This window comes from Eulemur rufifrons, chromosome 4 (genome assembly GCF_041146395.1).
Source record: "Eulemur rufifrons isolate Redbay chromosome 4, OSU_ERuf_1, whole genome shotgun sequence".
Classification (NCBI taxonomy): Eukaryota; Metazoa; Chordata; class Mammalia; order Primates; family Lemuridae; genus Eulemur; species Eulemur rufifrons.
The window spans coordinates 33,414,783-33,435,384 of NC_090986.1; positions in this window are offsets into that span (position 1 = coordinate 33,414,783).

Consider the following 20,602-nt stretch of genomic DNA (forward strand, 5'->3'; position numbering starts at 1 on the left):
TAAACCCACTCCATCATCTTCCCAGGCACACAGCTGGACTATTAATACATTTTTAATTGTCCCTAGCAATGTAAGGTACCATGTGCTTAGCTGTCAAAAATGAAGTTGTAACATATGGAAATAATGTATAATTTTTGTTCATAAAATTAAAGAAGCAGAATGCCTTCTGCATATTTTCTTACCCCATTTTTGTTATCTGAATAGAAAAGAGATCAGAGTTTGTAGATGAGGAGACAGAGCCACTCAGTGAACATATGTTGGTCCCTATGTGACCGCAGGAAGGCCACAACCAGGTGCTATTCCTCTGGACTTTAGGAAAATGAGAAATAAATTTCTGTTAGGATATAAAACTGTATTAAGGTACCTGTATATACAGTTACAGCAGCTGGGATATTTACCTGTAATTAGGCTGGAACCAACTTTTCACAACAGATACTGATTCATTTGTGTTCATTCATTTCATACTCATATCTCCACTCCCTGTCTTCTAATTCTCCCTTGAAATTGCACCATGTCATCTTTCAGCCTCACAACTAACACAATAATACTTTTTTATAAAATACACCAGTTTGTTTTTTTTTAATCATATTAATGCCATGTTAAACCAGTAATAGTTTCTCAGCCTTCATCTTAGAGCCTTGTTACCAGCATTTGGCATACTACTCCTTTTCTTTTTAAATCATTTTTTTTTTTTTTACTTCTTCTAATTTTCAAACCTACTTCATTTATTCCTTCTGCTTACATTTTTTTTTCCTTGGTTTTTCTTCAGTTCTGTTTTTCTCTTTCTGCATTCCTTTCATTGATCCCCTCCAGGCTCATGTCATAAAATACCACTGCTATGTTCATTACTCTTAAATTCACATGTTCAGACCATTTTGCCCTTGAAATACAGATTTTTATATTCACATTGTTAGTAAAAAAAAAAAAAATTCTAATTGCCTGTTTAACAGGAAATTCAACATTAAAATGTCTAAACATAAACTTCTGATGTCTGACCCAAACTTTCTTTCTTCCTTAACATTTTCTCCATGTCAATTAATTGCAAATCTGTTGTTGCATTTGTTTAGACAAAAAAAAAAAAAAAAAAATCAAAACCTAGAATAACCCTTTACTCTTCCTTTTTATACCCCACGTATAATCCATCAGAAAATTCTGTCTGCTGTTCATTTAAAATACATTCAGGTTTTGACCTCTGCTACCTCATCACCAGGACCACCACCAGAATCCAAGGTACAATAATCTTTCACCTGGATTGCTGCAACCACCATGTGACCAGTATCCCTAATTTTGCCCTTACTTTTTGTGATTTCATTCCTCATACAGAATAAACTTCATGTGTTGTTAAGAACATGTCAAACCTCTGCTTGAACTTTTCAGTGACCAAATTCTTATCTCACTCACAGTAAAAGACCTTACAGTGAGTTACCAGGCCCTGTGTAGACTTTCCCTCCCCATTGCCAAACTCTCCTTGCCTTTCTCTATTATTTCTTCAAACACTTCCCTAACTACTCTTCCTATTTTTCATTCTGTTCCTTTCTTGCACTTATCATAGCAAATTCCATCTTCAGAACTATTCCCTAAGTCCTCTCTGCCCTCAAGTCTCCTCTTCCACATAACCCTCTGGCTCACTTCTTTGTCTTCTTCAAGTCTTTATTTTGCAGGGACTGTTTCCCCACCATATTATTTAGAAGTTTCATTTCCCAACACTCCCTAGCCCACTTTCTTGCTTCATTTTTTTTTTCCAAATTCATATCATCTTGCATGATGTTATATTCTTTACACATTTATTTTTTTCTATAATCATTTGGTTAGTTACATCCCCAGAAACTAGAACATAAAAGCATAAAGCATGAAGAGCATGAACTTTTTATATAGATCATAACTGGATACAATTAACAGGTTGAACATTATCAAGCCAAAAGAGAAGGAAAAAAACACTTGGAAGCTCATTAGAATAATTTTCTCCAAGCTGATTAGCTCCTGCTGTCACTTCCCTACAGGTGTCTTGAAAATTTTAGAATGATTGGTCTTATTTTCTACCGGTGATCTTAAGTATCTATTCAGGTGCGACATTTAATGAACAACAGAGTGTGTCTTTGACTATTAATATCCTATCTGTCAGACATAAAATGTTCCCTGATGGTAAATGGGCTTCTGCAGAAATCAATTTAGTTTTGTAAGACTAACTCTAAAACTGTGAATGATATCTATGTCCATTCATTTTTTGCATAATCTTTCCAGTCTATCTAAAAGCACACATTTAAAAACATTGTTTAAAGCATACCTTATTGTAGGCAATGTGCTATCATAATTGAAATGAAGTAAAACTATATATGTGTAACATGTATTATATTTGTTATACTATGTAATCTATATAACAGTAAATGCTCATATTTTCTTGAATGTAGAATTTTATATATACACCTATATAACATCCTTCACACAGGGAAATTAATAGTTATATAGATATTTATGAGTTATAGATTAAATAATGGTGTTACATATATATATATATAAAGTGGTTTATATGAATTATAAAGTGATAATACCTTAATGGCTTTGATAGTATAGGAAAAATGCAACCAGATGAATAATTTGTGCAAGGTGTTTCAGATAGTAGGAACAGCATGTACACAAAGATTGAAGACAAATAGCAGTGAGCTGAAAAACTTCCTCTTCTGGATAATATGGTTTGGTTACAAAAGAGTAACATTTGTCCAAAAACAACATGAAAAGCTGTTTGATGATAAAGGAAGCCAGGATTTGAGAGGTCAAGTCTATGGACACAGAATGAACACTTCGAGGTGAGCCTAATCTGCTACTCTGCTCTTTCCTCTAGTCACCTGTCCAATAGCAGGCAACATTGTGTAAGAAGTTAATGTGATTATAGAGCTGTGTACAAAGTCCTAGGTAAGCTGAGTTTTCAACAGTTTCATGGGCTCAGAGGAGAGAAACATGAGAGTACATGGCCAGAAAGGCATTCATGTGCTAAGATTCTGAAGAAAAGGGACGAAAAAGAGGTAAATCCAATATCCTGCATTGCTTCTCACCGTAAGGTATATACTTATTTGTAATCACACCGAGTTACAGGTAAAAAGTTTTATACCTAGTGTTGACTAACAGGCTGATAAAAAGAAATTTTAGTAGGATTAAAGTGAGGAGAAAAAATTATTGCAGTTCAGGGACCATAAAGGATGAAGAACATTGAAAAATACTCAGTATTTTAGCTTGATCAATTGAATTGCTATAACCTAGGAATAAGGGTGATTTGGAAATAGATGTACTAGAACTTAATCCAGGAGCTAGTATTAATATTAAAAGCTCAAAAGATGAATTTAACAGCAATTAAGTTGCAGAAATACAGCTGAAAACTATATTGGAAGGTAGATTAGTAGAAATTATCTAAATTGAAGCACAGAAGGAAAAAGATACTTTTGATCAAATGTAAAATATTCCCCATTTACTTACTTTACAAGAATATATAGAAACAACAAAACTAAACATTCAGCACATCAGAGTTACTACTTTTAGAAACAAATGATTGAAAGGGGACTGGCGATTAAACAAAATAAAAAAATACTAAACCAGAGTATGAAATTTCAACACTCAATTGAAGGGCATTGTATAAAATACGTTACTGGTAATCCTCAAAACTATCGATATCATACAAGGAAAGTCTGAGAAACTGCCACAAACAAGAGAATCCTGCAGAGACAGGTCTACTAAATGTTATGTGGTATAATGCGATACATACATACACACAAATACCAAAGACATTAAGGAAAAAAATAAGAAAATATGAATAAATTATGGACTTTATGGGAAAAAGTGGCAATGCTCTGTACTTGAAATAAAACAAAATAAAACCTGTTAATATGCATATTTATATGACTTAAATACATATGTATATAAAGAGTTCTTAGAGACCAGTGTGATGGGGATGTTTACATAGCCCCACGTTCTCTGATTCAGAGCTCATTGATTGCTTTGGCAATGTGTACTCCAACATAAGCTGATGGGGAAGAAGACTTCAAATTGTACAGTGTCTAGCAGGAAAGAAAAGCAATCTTTCTCCTGGATTTTTCTCAGATAGGTTTTATGACAGGATTGTTAGGAAGTACATTGTAACCTGAAGAACAAAATTTTCTATAAATAAAATCAACATAGTCTCCAGGAAAACACTCTAGTTGGACTTGCCGAACTACCTCTGCGCGTATCAAAAGAGAGAAAGAGAGAATACACCACTCCAGAAAGATAAGGCTGCTTCCGGGACAGCCTGTACCTGGCATTCAGCATGACAAGGAAGGATGAAAATGACAATGTCTGGCTCAGAGAGCCACACAAAATAGCCAGATTACCTGGAGTGGGTATTAAAAAGGAATTAAAAAATAATTTTATCAAGCAAGCAAAGGTAAGGAGAAGGAAAAGGAACAGATTATAAGTAAGACTAAATGTAATAAGATGGAAGAATAAAATTAACTTTTTTTTTTTTTTGAGACAGAGTCTCACTCTGTTGCCCAGGCTAGAGTGAGTGCCGTGGCGTCAGCTTAGCTCACAGCAACCTCAGACTCCTGGGCTCAAGCGATCCTCCTGTCTCAGCCTCCCGAGTAGCTGGGACTACAGGCATGCGCCACCATGCCCGGCTAATTTTTTCTATATATATTTTTAGCTGTCCATATAATTTCTTTCTATTTTTAGTAGAGGTGGGGTCTCGCTCTTGCTCAGGCTGGTCTCGAACTCCTGAGCTCAAACGATCCGCCCACCTTGGCCTCCCAGAGTGCTAGGATTACAGGCGTGAGCCACCACGCCCGGCCTAAAATTAACTTATAGACTTATAATAAATGTAAAGAAATTAAGGGAGAGACATCTACATATTCTCTAATACCCGGTCACAGCTTTTACCTTCAGCAATTGGACACTCCTTATAGCTGGGCAAATGGTCTCCTAGCTAAACAATGAATTTTCCAACCATCCTTACTGATAGGTGTTTGCAAGCTACTGAGGGTTATTTAGACAAATGTATGCAATTTCTGGGCCATTATCTTTAAACATTTTCTATGTCTTTCCTATAAAGAAATATAGAAATGTTTAATTAAAAATAATATATCATGTTAACATTGCATATTACTTGAAAAATGCTGTGATTTATCTCAAGAACATATTATTATGTCTCATTGTACAATTTATAGAAATATAACTTGTCACATAATTGAGGATTTTTTCAAGTCCCAGACACTGCAAAACATAGTGCAAGGAGGTATGCATTAATACTCACACTGAGAAATGAGAAAACAGATTTAAGAAGTCAAGTAATTTTCTAAAAATTAAATAGCTTTTACATGGCATAAATTTTAGGATTCGGGCACAAACCCTTTCTGAATAACTTTAAAATCTATTAATGACCCTAGCCTACATTTTCCAGAATCATTTACTTGTAATAAAAATTGTCATTTTAAAATTGGATATTAATCAATAAATGGTGAATACAAAATGCTTAAAATCAACTTCTCATTAATTGATCTTTTTGTTGATTCAATTCTATGCAGAAAATCATGTGCTTGGATATGATTTTCTTCCATTTTATAGTGAAGTCAGGAAGCAGAAAAAGAAATGTGAATCTAGCAAGATGGGACTCGCATAATTGAATACGATTCTTTCCTTTATCATTAAACTGTGGAGTTGAATGTGGGGCACTTATCTCTCAATGAATTTTACATAAAAATAACTGATTCATAGGTTGCTTAAGAAACATCCAATGCGTCATCAGTTATTACCCTAGTTTTAGCTCAATTAGAATGTAAGTCAACTAATTGATTTTTTTCCACTAGAAAAAAGATCTAAGCATCATAGAAGTATAAAAAAATTCTCAAAATTATTTTGGAGGCCTGTGTTTACATGACTGAGAGACTTTTAATTACTGTTCATAAAATGATATAAAAATATTAACATCACTCTGTAACATCAGTGATTCCATTTTGCAAGCACTTTATTTTTATAAGGCAGAAAAACCATAGGACATATGGTATATAGTGTATAAATAGCATGTGCTAGATAAGTAAAGAAGAATTAAGGGTTGTGAGAATATTTCACCCACAAGAAAACATTCATGAGGCCACATGGTTTTCAGTGGAATTGTAAGTGTAGTAATCTAATTCAAAACCATTTTACAAACTAGACTGTCATTAATTTCTCTTCAAATCTTTGAAATCCATTTAATTGAATACAAATTGTAACAGAAAATGTTATAGTGATATAAAATATGGTTAAATCAGCTAAAATTTTGTTATTAATCTCTAGAGAACACTTAGAGTTAAGATATTACTGAATCAGTTGCAGAAATATGCTGAAAAAAGCATTAAGAACATAACATGATCCCTTTCTTTTCAATTTCTGGTCTACTGGTTCATTATTTCTTATAGTCTTATATCATTTTATTATAATTCTAATTTCATTCTTTTTAAGAAATAAATTCAAAAATTGCAAAATACCAACAAATTGACAGATTGGAAAGATGATCTTGCTCTGATGCATGATAAATCATCTTTAATTATAAAACTATTTCCTGAACCAATATATTCATATTTGTACATGTTCTGTTTTACACCTTAATATTTACTCTCGTCATAGATATAAAGACACAGCATTTTTCTATCATTTAGTTTTTAAACCCTAATGTAAACATGATTCCTACATGAGGAAAATTCATATTTATGTAATTGACATAAGGAATCATTTTTACTTTGGGACTTTTTAGCAGAATGATAGAACAAATGCAATGACTCTATACTTGATACTGTATCTTCTGGAAAAGGGAGCACACTTTTCTGTAACAAATAAACCCATATAGGGTTTAAACATCAAATGTTTAAATGTTCTATTATTTTAATAAGTATTTATTATACACTTTTTTCAAGTACTGTTTTAAACAATGGCAACTACCAAAATTATTCTTGTTCTTAAGATATTTAAAATTCAGCTAAGGAAACAAACATATACAATTTGCTAAAATTCAGAATCAAAATAGTTGTAAGGGAAGAATTAATAAATTCTGTTGAACACAGGGGAGAAACCAATGAATTGTATATGGGGAAGTTAGTAAAATCTTTTCAGAAGTGGCATTTGAACTGAGTGTTAAAAAATAAGTATTAATTTAACAGTTAAAGCGTTGCATAGTAAGCCAACAAAAACTCAGCAAAATAATCTGTTGATAGGTTGACATAAGTCCTATAATGTAAAGTCCCAATCTATTTTGGGATTAGGCTGGCAAAAGAGGAGGAGTATTAGGAGATCTGATAGGAAAGGGAAATTGATAATCCTTATATGGTTCTGATAAAGACTTAAATCTATCCTATTAATTCAAAGTTTCCAAAATATTTATATGCTATTCAAAGAAAATATTGCATATATCCCCCCTGTATAAGATAGAAAAAAATTGTTCCAAATAAGTTATTCACACCTTATAAACATTCAGTGTAGGTTAGTTTGTACTGAGTACGTGTGCATATATTATCTGTTTGTGTATTGCAGGGTCTTGTAGGTATATATGTGCAGGTGTGTATTTGCAAGAATGTGTACATCAGAGTGAGTGAGTATATGCACATGTGTGATTGTGAGAGTGGTCATATGTAAGTATGTGCACCTGTGGATGTGCATTGTAAGTCCATGCTTGAGGGGCCTGAGCCATTTACATGGGTGTATGTGTGTGGGTTTGTATGTGAGTAAATATGTGTGAATGTGTATAAGAATACCATGGACCTGCAAAATACAGTAGGATTCATAATGATGGGTCAAAAGGGAAATCACTCAAGAAACTGAAGTTGAGAATCTGTGTGTGACAAAAATATGTATCAAGTACATGTACTGGAGAAATATGGAGGGCAGACTGATAACATAAGGAAGTGGAGACATGAGATGATGCAAGCCTGAAATACTGAATTGTTATTGATTATAGACAAAATAATACAGATATGAGCAGACTTTAGGAACAATAGAAAATATTAATAATAAAAAGTAAGTCTGAAAAAATAGTGTTCCATACAAATAACATATTTTGATACATGACAAAGAGATTTTAAATATCAAAAACCATGGTATTTATCATAATAGCTCAGTGGAATGATAACATGCTTAAGTATACCCTCTTCCCTCTCATAGGTTACGATGCGTGTCTGGTCATGCTTCTCAATGTCAAGCCCCAAAACATCTGACCTATATGATATACAGAGAGCGGATATACTGAAATGGAAGACAGTCTGAAAATATGAGAAAGTGGAGACATAAAATGATTCAAACCTGAAATACTGAATTGTTATTGAGAATGGACAAGATAATACAGATATGAGCAAACTTTAGAAATAGTCAAAATGTTTGGTCAAAGTATGTGTTCCTGTGCATCAGTTTTACTTGAAGTTTAGGAAAGTTTTGAAAAAATATTGAATTCCTTACCTTTTTTGAAGTTGAAGAAAAAATCAAAACCATAGTAAAAAACAAAGCAAAACTAGTATTTATTTATAGTTACAAATATGAATCAAGTGGTCAGTATACAGTACCAGATATAGAGCAAACAGTGGGAACATTCTAAATGAGTAGCCAATTTAATGACTTGTAGGAAGAATGGTTTACCAATCTTCAACTGTATGTGAGCCTATACCAATAATATTGAACCATGTGGCACAAATAATATAAATGTCCAGCTCTCAGGAAATTATTTCATCTTGCAAGGCAGGAGATTCATTATTTTTCAAGGAGTAGGCACAGGACTTCACAGAAATTGAAGTCATTTGTAGCCTTCTCAGCTCATCAAAATGGATTCAATTGTTGTTCTAGTTTTTATGTCTTTAATGTTGCTCTTTTTCTCATTTTTTCTTCTAAGGGTCAACACAACTTTCTTTGTTATGACTCTGACTCTCCTAACAGCTCTTGCAACACCTAAGTCCTCCTCTGTCTCCTAGCTTCACTGAGACCTCAATACCAATATTATCCTCAGCCCAGACTTGTTAATTTGAAGTCAGATGATAGAATGGTTTGCATATAAGTTCTTTCATTTATATTTCATTCAAGCTAAAGTTGATTAAAAATTTATTTTTGTAATATAACTAAAATATTTTAAAATAATAACCAATCAGTAGAAAGAAAATCACCTATTTTTATAATGGTTTCTGAGAAATATATATTTATAATACTTATATTTTCTAACCATCCATAGTTTTTTAATAAAACAAATGATAATTTGATAGTGTTAATATATAATTAGCATTACTATGTAAAGATGTGATGTTCAGAAATAATTAAAATAATCTAAAATTGCAAATTGTTTGCACTGTATATTTTGTATACATTTTAAAATGATGCACACTTTACATTTTGATACATATAGAAGTATTTTATGACACAGAGAAAAATCTTTACTGTTTTTTATACATCCAAACCAGTTTTTGAGTCATCTAAGTAGAATAAGGAGCCACCTGCCTATATTCCTTGTGTCTAAACTCTAAGTCATCTGGCTGCCTCCGGTCACATTTACATCTAACCAGCCATGCAGTGAGGGTCCACCTTCAAAATCCAGCGGAACATGACTTAGCACAAAATGTAACGTAGGCCACAAAAAAACAGTTGAGTTGACAGAACATGACATATCCTTTTCTTTTTGCAATAACCACACTAGACTGCTTGCTCATATTACCTGTCTGTTCCAGTCTGACAGCTTTGGTTTTTAGTACCAATCTGCATATAGTCATCATATAATTGTGATGCTGAATTTTTTTCTTCTGACATACTTTCCTCCCTATTCTCCATTTTTTGCTCATTTTGCACATAATTATGTTTCTTTGTAATTTACAGTTATGCTGAATTTTAATTCTGTCCAGGATGGACTGTTCATGGCCTGATATACTATTTTTCAAGTATACTCACCCCACAATGTTGTACAGTTATTGTAAAGAACTAGTAAAAACAAGGATATTTTATGCATATTTTATATTGCTACAGGTGAATGTACCATAACTGTGAACATTACCCATTCCTCTCATTCATCATAAAATTACATTGTTTTATTAGCTAAGCACATTGTATTTCCTACAGCTAATATACATTAGTTGACCAATTACTATTTCTATTATCATTCCTTTGAACTTCTATTAAGTTAGCTTCTATTAACTGTTAATTTGACTGAATTATTTTATAAATAATCTTATAATTGGAAAATACATATCAAAATTCAGTGTTTTGTTTATAAATAGCAGAGATAAGATATTGTGTTTAAAATGAGTTAGTATAAAAGTGATAATAAGTGGGTAAGCCACTTACTCTTATAAAACTGTTTGACCATAGGTGACTGTGTAGATTTCATTGGTAAATTGAGAATTATATGTGCATTATACATGAGTTATCCGTGAGTTACACTATTTTCATGTAGTAGTTTGGAAAGAGGCAGATATTCTAGAAGATCTCTCTGATTTTTAAATTTTCTTTTCTGTAAGTTGGAAGCAATACTGCCAAGTTCCAAAGAATTTTATTAGACCTGAGTAATATAAAATCTACAAAATGCATAGCCCATTGTGTGGTCTATGAGAAAGGGTCTATAGATGCCCTTTCTCGTAATTGTAGACTATTTCTACATTATAAATGTAGAAAATTTTGTTATTGTTGTTATATTATGTTTTCATTTTGATCATTTATGTATTTATTTAACCAATCTCTTTACAAGAATCATTTTTTTTTTTTTTTTGTAAAATTATTATTCTGTGAGTTCAATGGAAGAAACGGGAGGCCCTCAGCCTATTTTGTCAATAATACACACTGGGGAGGGATACTATAGGAATGAATGGGTTGAAATGAGTGAGATGAGGGTGATAATGCCATAGACGTCTAGGGGAAGGGGGGTGCAGAGGTGTTGAATATGAAATATTTTTCAAGATAAATGCTGTTTACATTGTAATGTGATATTTCCCTGTAACTTCATAGAACATTATGAATAAGAAATAAATTAACAAATACATACATAAATGGGATTACTGACATATATACACTAATGAAAGACTAAATGTCAAGCATTTTGGTGCAAAAAACACTGAAGAGGAATATGTCTGACAACCAAGAATTATTGTTGTTGTTAGCTTAGTATGCTAAAAATAAATCTCCCTACTTGAATGACTTTTTGTCCTGGATAATTTAAGCTTTATGTTATAGGAAATGTGTAACTGATAACATCATAATGGTTAAGTACATGGGTGCTATACAGAGACTGCTGGGCAGGGGAAGTTGATTCCTGGCTCAGCCATTTGCTAACTGTCATTTCTTGGGCATGCTATTTATCATCTCTGCCTCTGGTCTCTTCTGCAATACTTGAATAATGATAATAACTTTCTCATAGAGTTGTTTTCAGGATTAAATGTGTAAATATGCATAAGCCCACAATATGATACTAGGACATATTAACTACTGAAAGTATGTATTTATTGAGAAAATCAATATTAACAAGATTCATATATTCACTAAATCCTCATTGCAGTAAGTGCAAACTTAGACCTAAATGCCTACAAAGAAAAGGCTGCTGAATATAAATGTGGTCATAAAGTTAATTATCAATGAGTTTAAACAATTTAGAATGGTAAATATAATAGATGTAGTGTAGTATTACAACTCTGATGGGGGAAATAGTACTATTTATTTATTTACTTACCAGTACAGTTATGGGTCTCCAATCCCATCTTACTTTTTTTAGACTTTAAGTCAAACTTTCAATACTGCCTTGAATGAGAGCGTAGAGTTATGACACAGGATGATGGGGAGGAATGGAACGAAATGGAAGTTTTACTCTTGGAGTTCAGAAGCACACCCTGAGACAAGAATTTGAGTGTAGACAGTTTATGTTGTAATCACAGTTAGGGAAAGGGTGCAGAAGTAGGGGGGAAAGGAAGGGAATACAATGGGATTCTTCAATAGGGAAGTTAATGCTGCAAGAAACTGAGGCCCTGTCTCACCCAGACTTCTGGAAATGCATTTAGAAGCAAACATAGCACTGAAACGCTTGAGAAGAGAAGGATCTGAGGTATCTATCTACTAAGTCCATTTCATCGATATTTCCATGTAGTAGTTTCCAGCACCTCCGCCTTGCCCTGTTTATGACCAGACATGCCCCTGCAGCCAGAGGCTGTCCTCAGCAGAATCTTCCAGATTCTACTCCAAGCAGGATCGTCAGATTCAGTTAGGAGAAATAGCTGAATTGGCTACACATTTTAGAGAACGGTGAATACCATAAGCTCCATAACACAAAGAATTAATTTTTTTCTTTGGGGACTCATATGAAATTATTTTGCAACTTTGGTAACCATTAAGCATATGAGGCTTAGTGTGGAATTCTGTGTGAGTGGGATTGAGCTCTCCCTGTCAGGGGATGTGAAACTGAGAGCACAGACGCGAATGAGCAGGAGAAGAAAATCACTGCCTCTCTGTGAAGCCAGAGAATGAATATGAGTGGCTTCTTTTTGTTGGACAGTGCAAAAAAAAAAAAAAAAAAAAAAAAAAAAAACTAATGGGAATAACAAGAAAGCAGTTACTTGGTTCCAAACAATGCCTGTGAGAAGAGGAATGGAATTTCTGGAAAGGATAAATCTGCTATTAGGACTTGAGAACTTGAAAATAAAAAGGAATAAACTACTATTTGGACTAGATATGTGTTGGGAAGAATTCAGGTTTATCTTGTGATTATGGTAAGGCATTATAGCTGAGAAGTTTTACAATATAGTGTTGGAAGTAATTTAAAGTCTCTAGGCCAAGAATATATTGGAGCTTTTTATTTTATTTTTTTTTAAAAAGAAATAATATGAGAGAGAAGGGAGAAAATGTAATATTTAGTTTTTGAGGTTATGGGGTGTGTGGTCCAAAGAACTGCACATTTGAAAGTCAAAGTGATATTAAGAATAGTTCCAATAATAAAAATAATTTGGAAAATTTAATCTATGAAGAGTTGAAAAAATTAGAGATTCATTTCTGAGATTTAAATGGTACTGTAGATGAGGCAGTTGGGATTGGGCCGGAAAGCGTGGATGTTTGCCAAAAGGGAATGTAAATGTGTAGCTAGAAGTGGGATGCAGTGAGGATTATTGAAGGAGCTGAAGTTGGAAGGGCTGAGGTGGTGGGAACACGGCTTAGAGCCAGGAGGAAAGCAAGACACGAGCCAGAGCTAAAGAATGAGTGGGAATTGATCCAAGGCTCTTAAGAAGATAGTAGAATAGACATTTCAGTGAGATGGGAACGAAAGAGAGATGGGACCACAATACAACATTAGGGACTGCACTGTGAAAGGGATGGGAAAACAATGAGCTACAGTTACTGAAACCATCTGAGCTTCATTTTTCCAAGAAGTAGAACTTAAAAACACATAACATGAATATAAATATAATAGGCTTAGGGCAGACTTTCCTTCAGCATATAAACTGATCATACAATCAATGGCCAACTATAGAGGAAAGGCATGCTGTTCATTCATTCATCATGGCTTTATTCCCTTAATTTTGCCATTAGTTCATGCCTATTTTCTTATTGTTTTATCTTTTTGGATAGCAAACCCTTTTTACCAATGTAGAGTAATGTGTTTACATTTGTTATATCATTGTACTTATAAAAAAAGAAGAAATAGAAAAAATGTACTCAATAATAATGTAATAGGTAACCAGTGTCAGGGAAACTGATGGGGTTTTTCATGCTACCACTCATCCTTCCTGTTAAATTAAATAAGCAGGAGCCCATTAGCCCAAATCTGTCCTTGTACTTTGAGTTTCTACACAACAAACCACAACCAAACTTAGTACATAAATCGAACCCTAACTTAGTTGTATAGTTTGTAATAAACAGCTGAGTTTAGCCAATGACAAACAGCCAAGCTTCAGCCAGTCATAACTGATCAGACCATGCCCAAATTAGGCAAACGTTTCATCACCTGATGCCCAAATAAAACAGATGTGTAGCCAATCAGGTGATTTATCTACTTTGTTTCCGTGCTCACCCTGTGAAAGTTTGCTGCTCATGCTGCTGGGCAGAGTTCTCTGAATCACTTCTGGTTCTGACTGTTCATGACTCATGAATCATTTTTTTGCTTAAATAAAGTCTGTTGAATTTAATGTGTCTAAAGTTTTCCTTTTAACATTCCTCACACTGAGATTCTTTGCCAAGGAAGTCAGAGATTCCCAGACGAAAGTCCAAAGAGTAGACCAAGTACCAATTTATAAATAGCTGAGCAACCATCTACATATTCCTATTTGTTATGGAGAAAATTGGGCTTGAAACGCTTACTGAGTTGAAGATACTTACATGAGTTTACAACTTTTTTTGTTCCTAAACCTAAGCTACAAATTTTATAGAAAATATCCATAAAAGTTTTCTTGAAAATCTGAGTGAGTGAAATGTGGAGAATCTGTTTGCCATATCCATTTGGAAGCAAAGAGAGAGACTTAGTTAACTGACTTTAAGGAAGGATATCCAATTGAACCAGACAGACCTGTAGCCTACATTGATGGTGTGGAGGTTCAGCTGACACCTCAATGCTAAGCCAGCTAAAACACATATAGAAAGAGGGTATATTAGGCAGAACAATGAGCAGGTTTAAATACATTAAGATGAAGAAGTTTGATTTGTTTTATAAAGAGAAAGACAGCCACAGCAAAAGGAATCCAGTGACAGAGGGGAAAAGAACAAGCCATGACTTCATATGTGTAGGCAAGAGCCATGTAGGGCCTAGTAGAAAAGAGTATTAAGTTTCTATTTTATTCTAACTTCATTGGGAAGCTTTTTTATGTTTTAAGCACATAGACAACATAAACTGCTATTTATAATCATTTGAGTTTCTGGTCACTAAGTACAAATAGATTCATCAAATTAACAAATAGATTTTTCACTAACAAGTGGGCAAAAGACATGACCAGAAACTTTTCAAAAGAAGATAGTTGGATGGACAAGAAACACAGGAAAAATACTCCGCATCTCTAATCATCAAGGAAATGCAAATCAAAACCATAAGGAGATATAACCTACTTCCAGTGAGAATGTGTTTTATTAAAAAGTCTTAAAATGACAGATGCTGGCATGGATGCACAGAAAGGTACACTTAAACAATGTTGGTGGGACTGCAAACCAGTACAACCTCTATGGAAAGTAGTTTGGAAATACCCGAAAGAACTAAAAGTAGACCTACAATTTGATCCAGCAATCCCATTACTGGGCATCTACCCACAGGAAAAAAAGCCAATTTATAAAAAAGACACTTGCACTTGAACATTTATAGCAGGAAAATTCACAATTGTAAAGATGTAGAAACAACCTAGCTGCCCATCAATACATGAGTGGATTAATAAAATGTGATATATGTATACCATAGAGCATTACTCAGCCATAAAAATAAAAAATGGTGATCCACTTTCTTTTGTAACAACCTGGATGGAACTGGAGACCATTGTTAGTGAAGTATCACAAGAATGGAAAAACAAACACCACATATACTCAATACTAAATTGGACCTAATCAATCAGCACTTACGTGCACATGTAAAAGCAAAACTCAAGGGAAATCAAGCAGGTGGGAGGGGGTAGGGGGATGGATAAGTTCACACCTAACGGGTACAATGCGCACTAACTGTGTGAAGGGCACACTTATAACTTTGACTCAAACTGTACCAAAGCAAATTATGTAACCAAAATATGTGTACCCCCGTAAAACTCTGAAATTAAAAAAACAAATTATTTCAGAGATGTCTTAACTCTATTTATAATAATGTTAACAAAAAATGTAAATCAATATTCTTAACAATTTTGGGACATGAGAAAAAAAGGAGTAACCATTTTTTAAATAATATTTTACTAGTCACTTCTTGTTTGTTTTGAGACCTCCACTTTGACCTGCTCTGCTCTGTGTTTCAAGAGCTGACTCATGTAAACTGTATTCCTTGGTTCCACTGCAAATTAGCTTTCAGTTAAATTTCATCACTGGGATGCTATGACAGGAGATTGGAGAACAATGGTAAAGGGAAGCCAAAGCACTATCTCATTCTCCACTTAAGGCAATGTCTCTGACATCAGCATTGGAATCTGCTAGCTTTAGAATCCAGCAAGCTGCTCAATCTCCTGAGTTCTGGTAACATCCACTCCTCTCTTTGAACTTCAGACCTGTGGGTGCAGCACCATATTTATTCTTTCATCTTTTTGCAAATATCGTGATTGGGGTCTCCTATTAAATTCCCTTTATTGAATTATCTTGGTAGGGTTCCATTTCTTTGGTTGGACCCTCAGTTATATATAGTCTTACCCTCTGTTTGGCTTGTTTCAATATAATAGATTGTTTAGCTATTTTATCTTATATTTAGTAATTGCTTTACTTTTATAGAGCATTTTCACTATTATTACATTACACAGTGAATTTGAATTTTATTTAATCCATTGCAGTGTTCTCAGTGCCAGGTACTTCTATAAATGAAGATTCTAGACACTCCATGTATTACAGAACTAAACTTTCAGATATAGAACTCACTTGGTCTAGCTGATTTGGGTCAATAATTTTGTGATGGAGATGAAAATGGATGGTAAGTCAGCTTCTGTACTATAATTATCAAAATGTAGAAATACCTACTCTTCAGATAAACCTCCTAATATTTTCATCATCATTGTGTTATAACATGTGACTCCTTTAATATACAAACAAATGTGGAAAATCTAACACATTAAGACACAATCTTAGTTGTTCATAACATGTTTTTTATAGATTTTATCACATGTACTTCTAATATTAAAGCCAGAGCAGTTAAATGTTTTAATGGATTTATAATAATATTTTGAGTGGGCTGTTGTAGCTTGGAAATAAAAGGTATGAGAGGCTAGGAGAAAATATTAAAATACAGAGTAACTAGGCAGCACAGGTATAGAAGAGTATATGTCAGAATATACCAGGAGATGGGAGGACACTTAAGGCAATGTGATCACATGACATTAGTATAAGCTGTCAAGTAACATCTGTCACCATTGACTAAATGTCTGCCTCCTCTCTCAGCCCTTGAAGGCAAGTATCATGAACATTTTGCTTTTTATCACCAACTCTTAGCATAGGGACAAGTTTATGGTGGTCATCAATTATCTTTGTTGAATGAATGAATGGATAAAGCAGAAAATTTACTTTCCTTTTTTTCTTTCCTCCTCCCCCCCTTCTCTTTTCTCTCTCCCTGTTTCTGATTTTCTCTCTCTCACTGACACTGTTGCTTTATAGAGTAATAAGCTAGCTATAATTAAACAAAAATTTAAACATGAGCCAAAGGTGAAATAGTTTTCCAAAAGAGCAAAGTGAAGTCATAATGTCAAAACCATTTTCTAGAGGCAAGTACACGTAGAGCTCTAAAATTTTAGCAGTAAAATAAAGATGGAAATGAAATCAGTTGCACAAAACAACATGACCATATCATGTAAAACAGTTTTCAGGTTTGTTATAACCGTTCCTCACTTAAGACCTAAGATACACTTTCTTCATATATTCTTCAAGATGAAAAATTATTAATAATAAAAATATTTCTTAGCATTTAATAATTTCTTATTCAGTCTATGAAATGTGCCAAGGGACTTACATGTGATGTTCTATTATATGCTTATAAAAATAAGGAAATATAAAACAAGACAAATTTCCCCAAGGCCACTCATCTGTTAAGTAAAAAAGCTGTAACTAAAACTCAGATTTGATTGATTTTAAAATTTAAAAATGTAAACTCTTAACCATTGTATTTTCTACATCTCTACAATAATGCCTTCAATTTATTGCCTGGAAATATATATTTATTATCATATTTATTATTCAATGCTCTTCAAATAAAATCTTAGACTAAAATGGAAGGGATCAGTTTCTTGTAAATATTTCCATAATACCTCTCCAAATATTCTGTGGATGGAATTAACACAAAGGCCAATTCCTAAAACCAATTTTATAGATGTGGTTGGTTTAATTCAAAAATAGATTTCAGAGAATTAGATTCATAGATGGATTAAGTAAATTTCAGAAAATTATTCATAAATACTGTTTTCTAAACTGAGCTTTTAAGATTACAATAAGCTCAACTTTTTTCCCCTACAGTTTCTCTGTTAAGTGCATAGACATATACTTTAATAGCCAAATGGATACAGAGCAGCATTGTAAAAATGTTTAAGACCCTAAGGAAGATCCATTCTTTACTAGAACACCATTGTGACTTTTTGGATGTGAACATTATAGAGGAGGAATAGTGTCAAAATTATACTCAGAAAGTAACTTTAAGTCAATCTAATTGAAAGACATCCATGAAGTCCAACAATATACAAATATTCAAAAAATAGTACTAAAGCAATTTTGAATGGAAGAAATTTGATGCAGATATCACCAAATCATCTTAGTTCACTGCATATTGCTTTGAAAATTTTAACTTTGTGTTTCTTCTACTTAATTGAATTAGCTGCATATATGTGTTTATATGACTAGATGGGAAAACAATATACAATAATAGTGTCGTTCAAATTTTGGTATATCAACTGTTAGTTATCTAAGCTGTTTTTTTTTCAAGTGATTCACTGATTGCAGCCAGTTTTAAGGATGAAATAATTTGATTCACAAACATTTCATAATTGAATTTTAAATTTAATCATAAAATTCAACAGAAGTTTCATTATTTCATAAGGTGGTAATCACAATGAAAGCTTCTATTTTATGGTCAGAATATACCTTTTAACTTATAATTAATGTCAAATAACTTAGGAAGCTTTGTATATTTCTATTATTTCATGAAGCCAACATTGAAATTGGAAATTATTTGTGTTTCAATGTGATTTAATTTATTAAAGTTGCTTATCTTTTTTTTTTTTTAGCACATCATGTAGTTGATGTCACTGAAAAAACTATTCTTTTTTCATTGAAGTTATTTCATTACAAGATTTACAGTTTTAAAAATGTGGTACTTTTAAAGGTGTATTTTAACACATTGACTGCCACACTAGAAAAAAAAAATTTCCCTGGGGCCACAGTGTTTTATTACGAAAATAGAATAAAAACTTCAAAAACAAAATGATCCTTTCTAGTTTAATGAAAAATTTTTATTTTTTATTGTTTTCTGTGCATGAGTTATATGCAACTTGAAAAATAGTTCACATAGCTCAAGGTAAAAAAATGTGTGAGTTACATGTGCTTCATGAGGTCCCTGGCTCAAAGATACTGTAAGTTAAATAAAACTCACATGGTAGTTAATGTGCTAAATTTATATAAAAACTTCCCTATTTTCTTTAGGACAACACTCCTCTTTCATCGTAATATAGGTTTAAATAAATCCAAAGAAATTCAGTAATCTATAGAAATGCAATATTTCTATACTTTTAATTCTTATTCACCAAGAAACTTCTGTTTTTAATAAAAACTATTTCCTCCTGGTTAACATGTCACCCTGACAGAGCTGTGTTCTTTTGCCAGACTTGTCTTAAGATTGCTGTATTTACTACTAAAGGAATGTTTGAGTCTCATTTATAAAAGCTCCTACTTTTTGGCTCAAGTTCTGAGTTTGTACATTTTGAAAATAGAAGTACTTTATAAAGTCCTTTGATATCTTTTCATCAAAGAAACTAAGGAAGACCTATTTCATTTTTAGTTTTACTTTGACTTGTATTTTTCTGCATTAGAACTGGGTTAAGCTCCTTGTCATGTTATATAACAGGAATGTCTTGTCATATCCTGACATCTTGTCACCTAAACAATGACTCATGGTCCTGGTGAGCTTTCAGGTAAAGGTTCTGGCAATTATCAAATGGCTCAGTTCTTCCTTTGGCATTTTACAAAGCTAAAAATCTATTTGATATATTGTCTGCATTTCTACAGAAAATATTATCCTAGACACTCATTCTAAGCCTATCTGAGGAGTTGCATATGCTTTCATAGGTTGAAAATAACATAAGATATTCCATATGCTTCCAATTCAAATACATATTTAAAATCAGACTATATTTACACTGATGACTTCTTTAAAAATCAAAGAATGTAATAAATTGCTATGTTCTAGCAAAAGGAAAATATTAAATACTCAGATGTGATGAAGGTACATGGATACCTAGGGGAAGATCATTCTAGGCAAAAAGAACAGCCCCTGCCAAGATCCTAAAGTGACCATCAGATGGCCTGTCCAAAGAAAAGGAGTGAGGCCCATATGGCTAGAGAAGAGTGAACAGATAGGGATGAGGTCAGATAGTTAGCAGAGGGCAAGACCATGTGGGGCCTTATGGAGATAAAAATCACCACGTACTTTATTCTTAGGGAGATGAGGAGCCATTAGGAGATTTTAGTGGAAGGCTGCTGTCCATTTGTTCAGCAAATATTTATTGAGCACCCTATAATGTATCAGCTGGTGTTCTAGATTCTGGAGATACAGCAGTAAACACACATAAAAATGTCATTTACCTCTAAGGCTTATGGTCCTTTTGGTGGAAGCACAAAAACTGGTTAAATAACCAATAGACCAATGTTGAGTAAATATTTCTTATATTAGAAAGTTTATGATAAGTGCCATGGGGAAAAATAAAGCAGTATAAAGTGGCTAGAGAGTAAACTGATAAGAGGTTGCTGC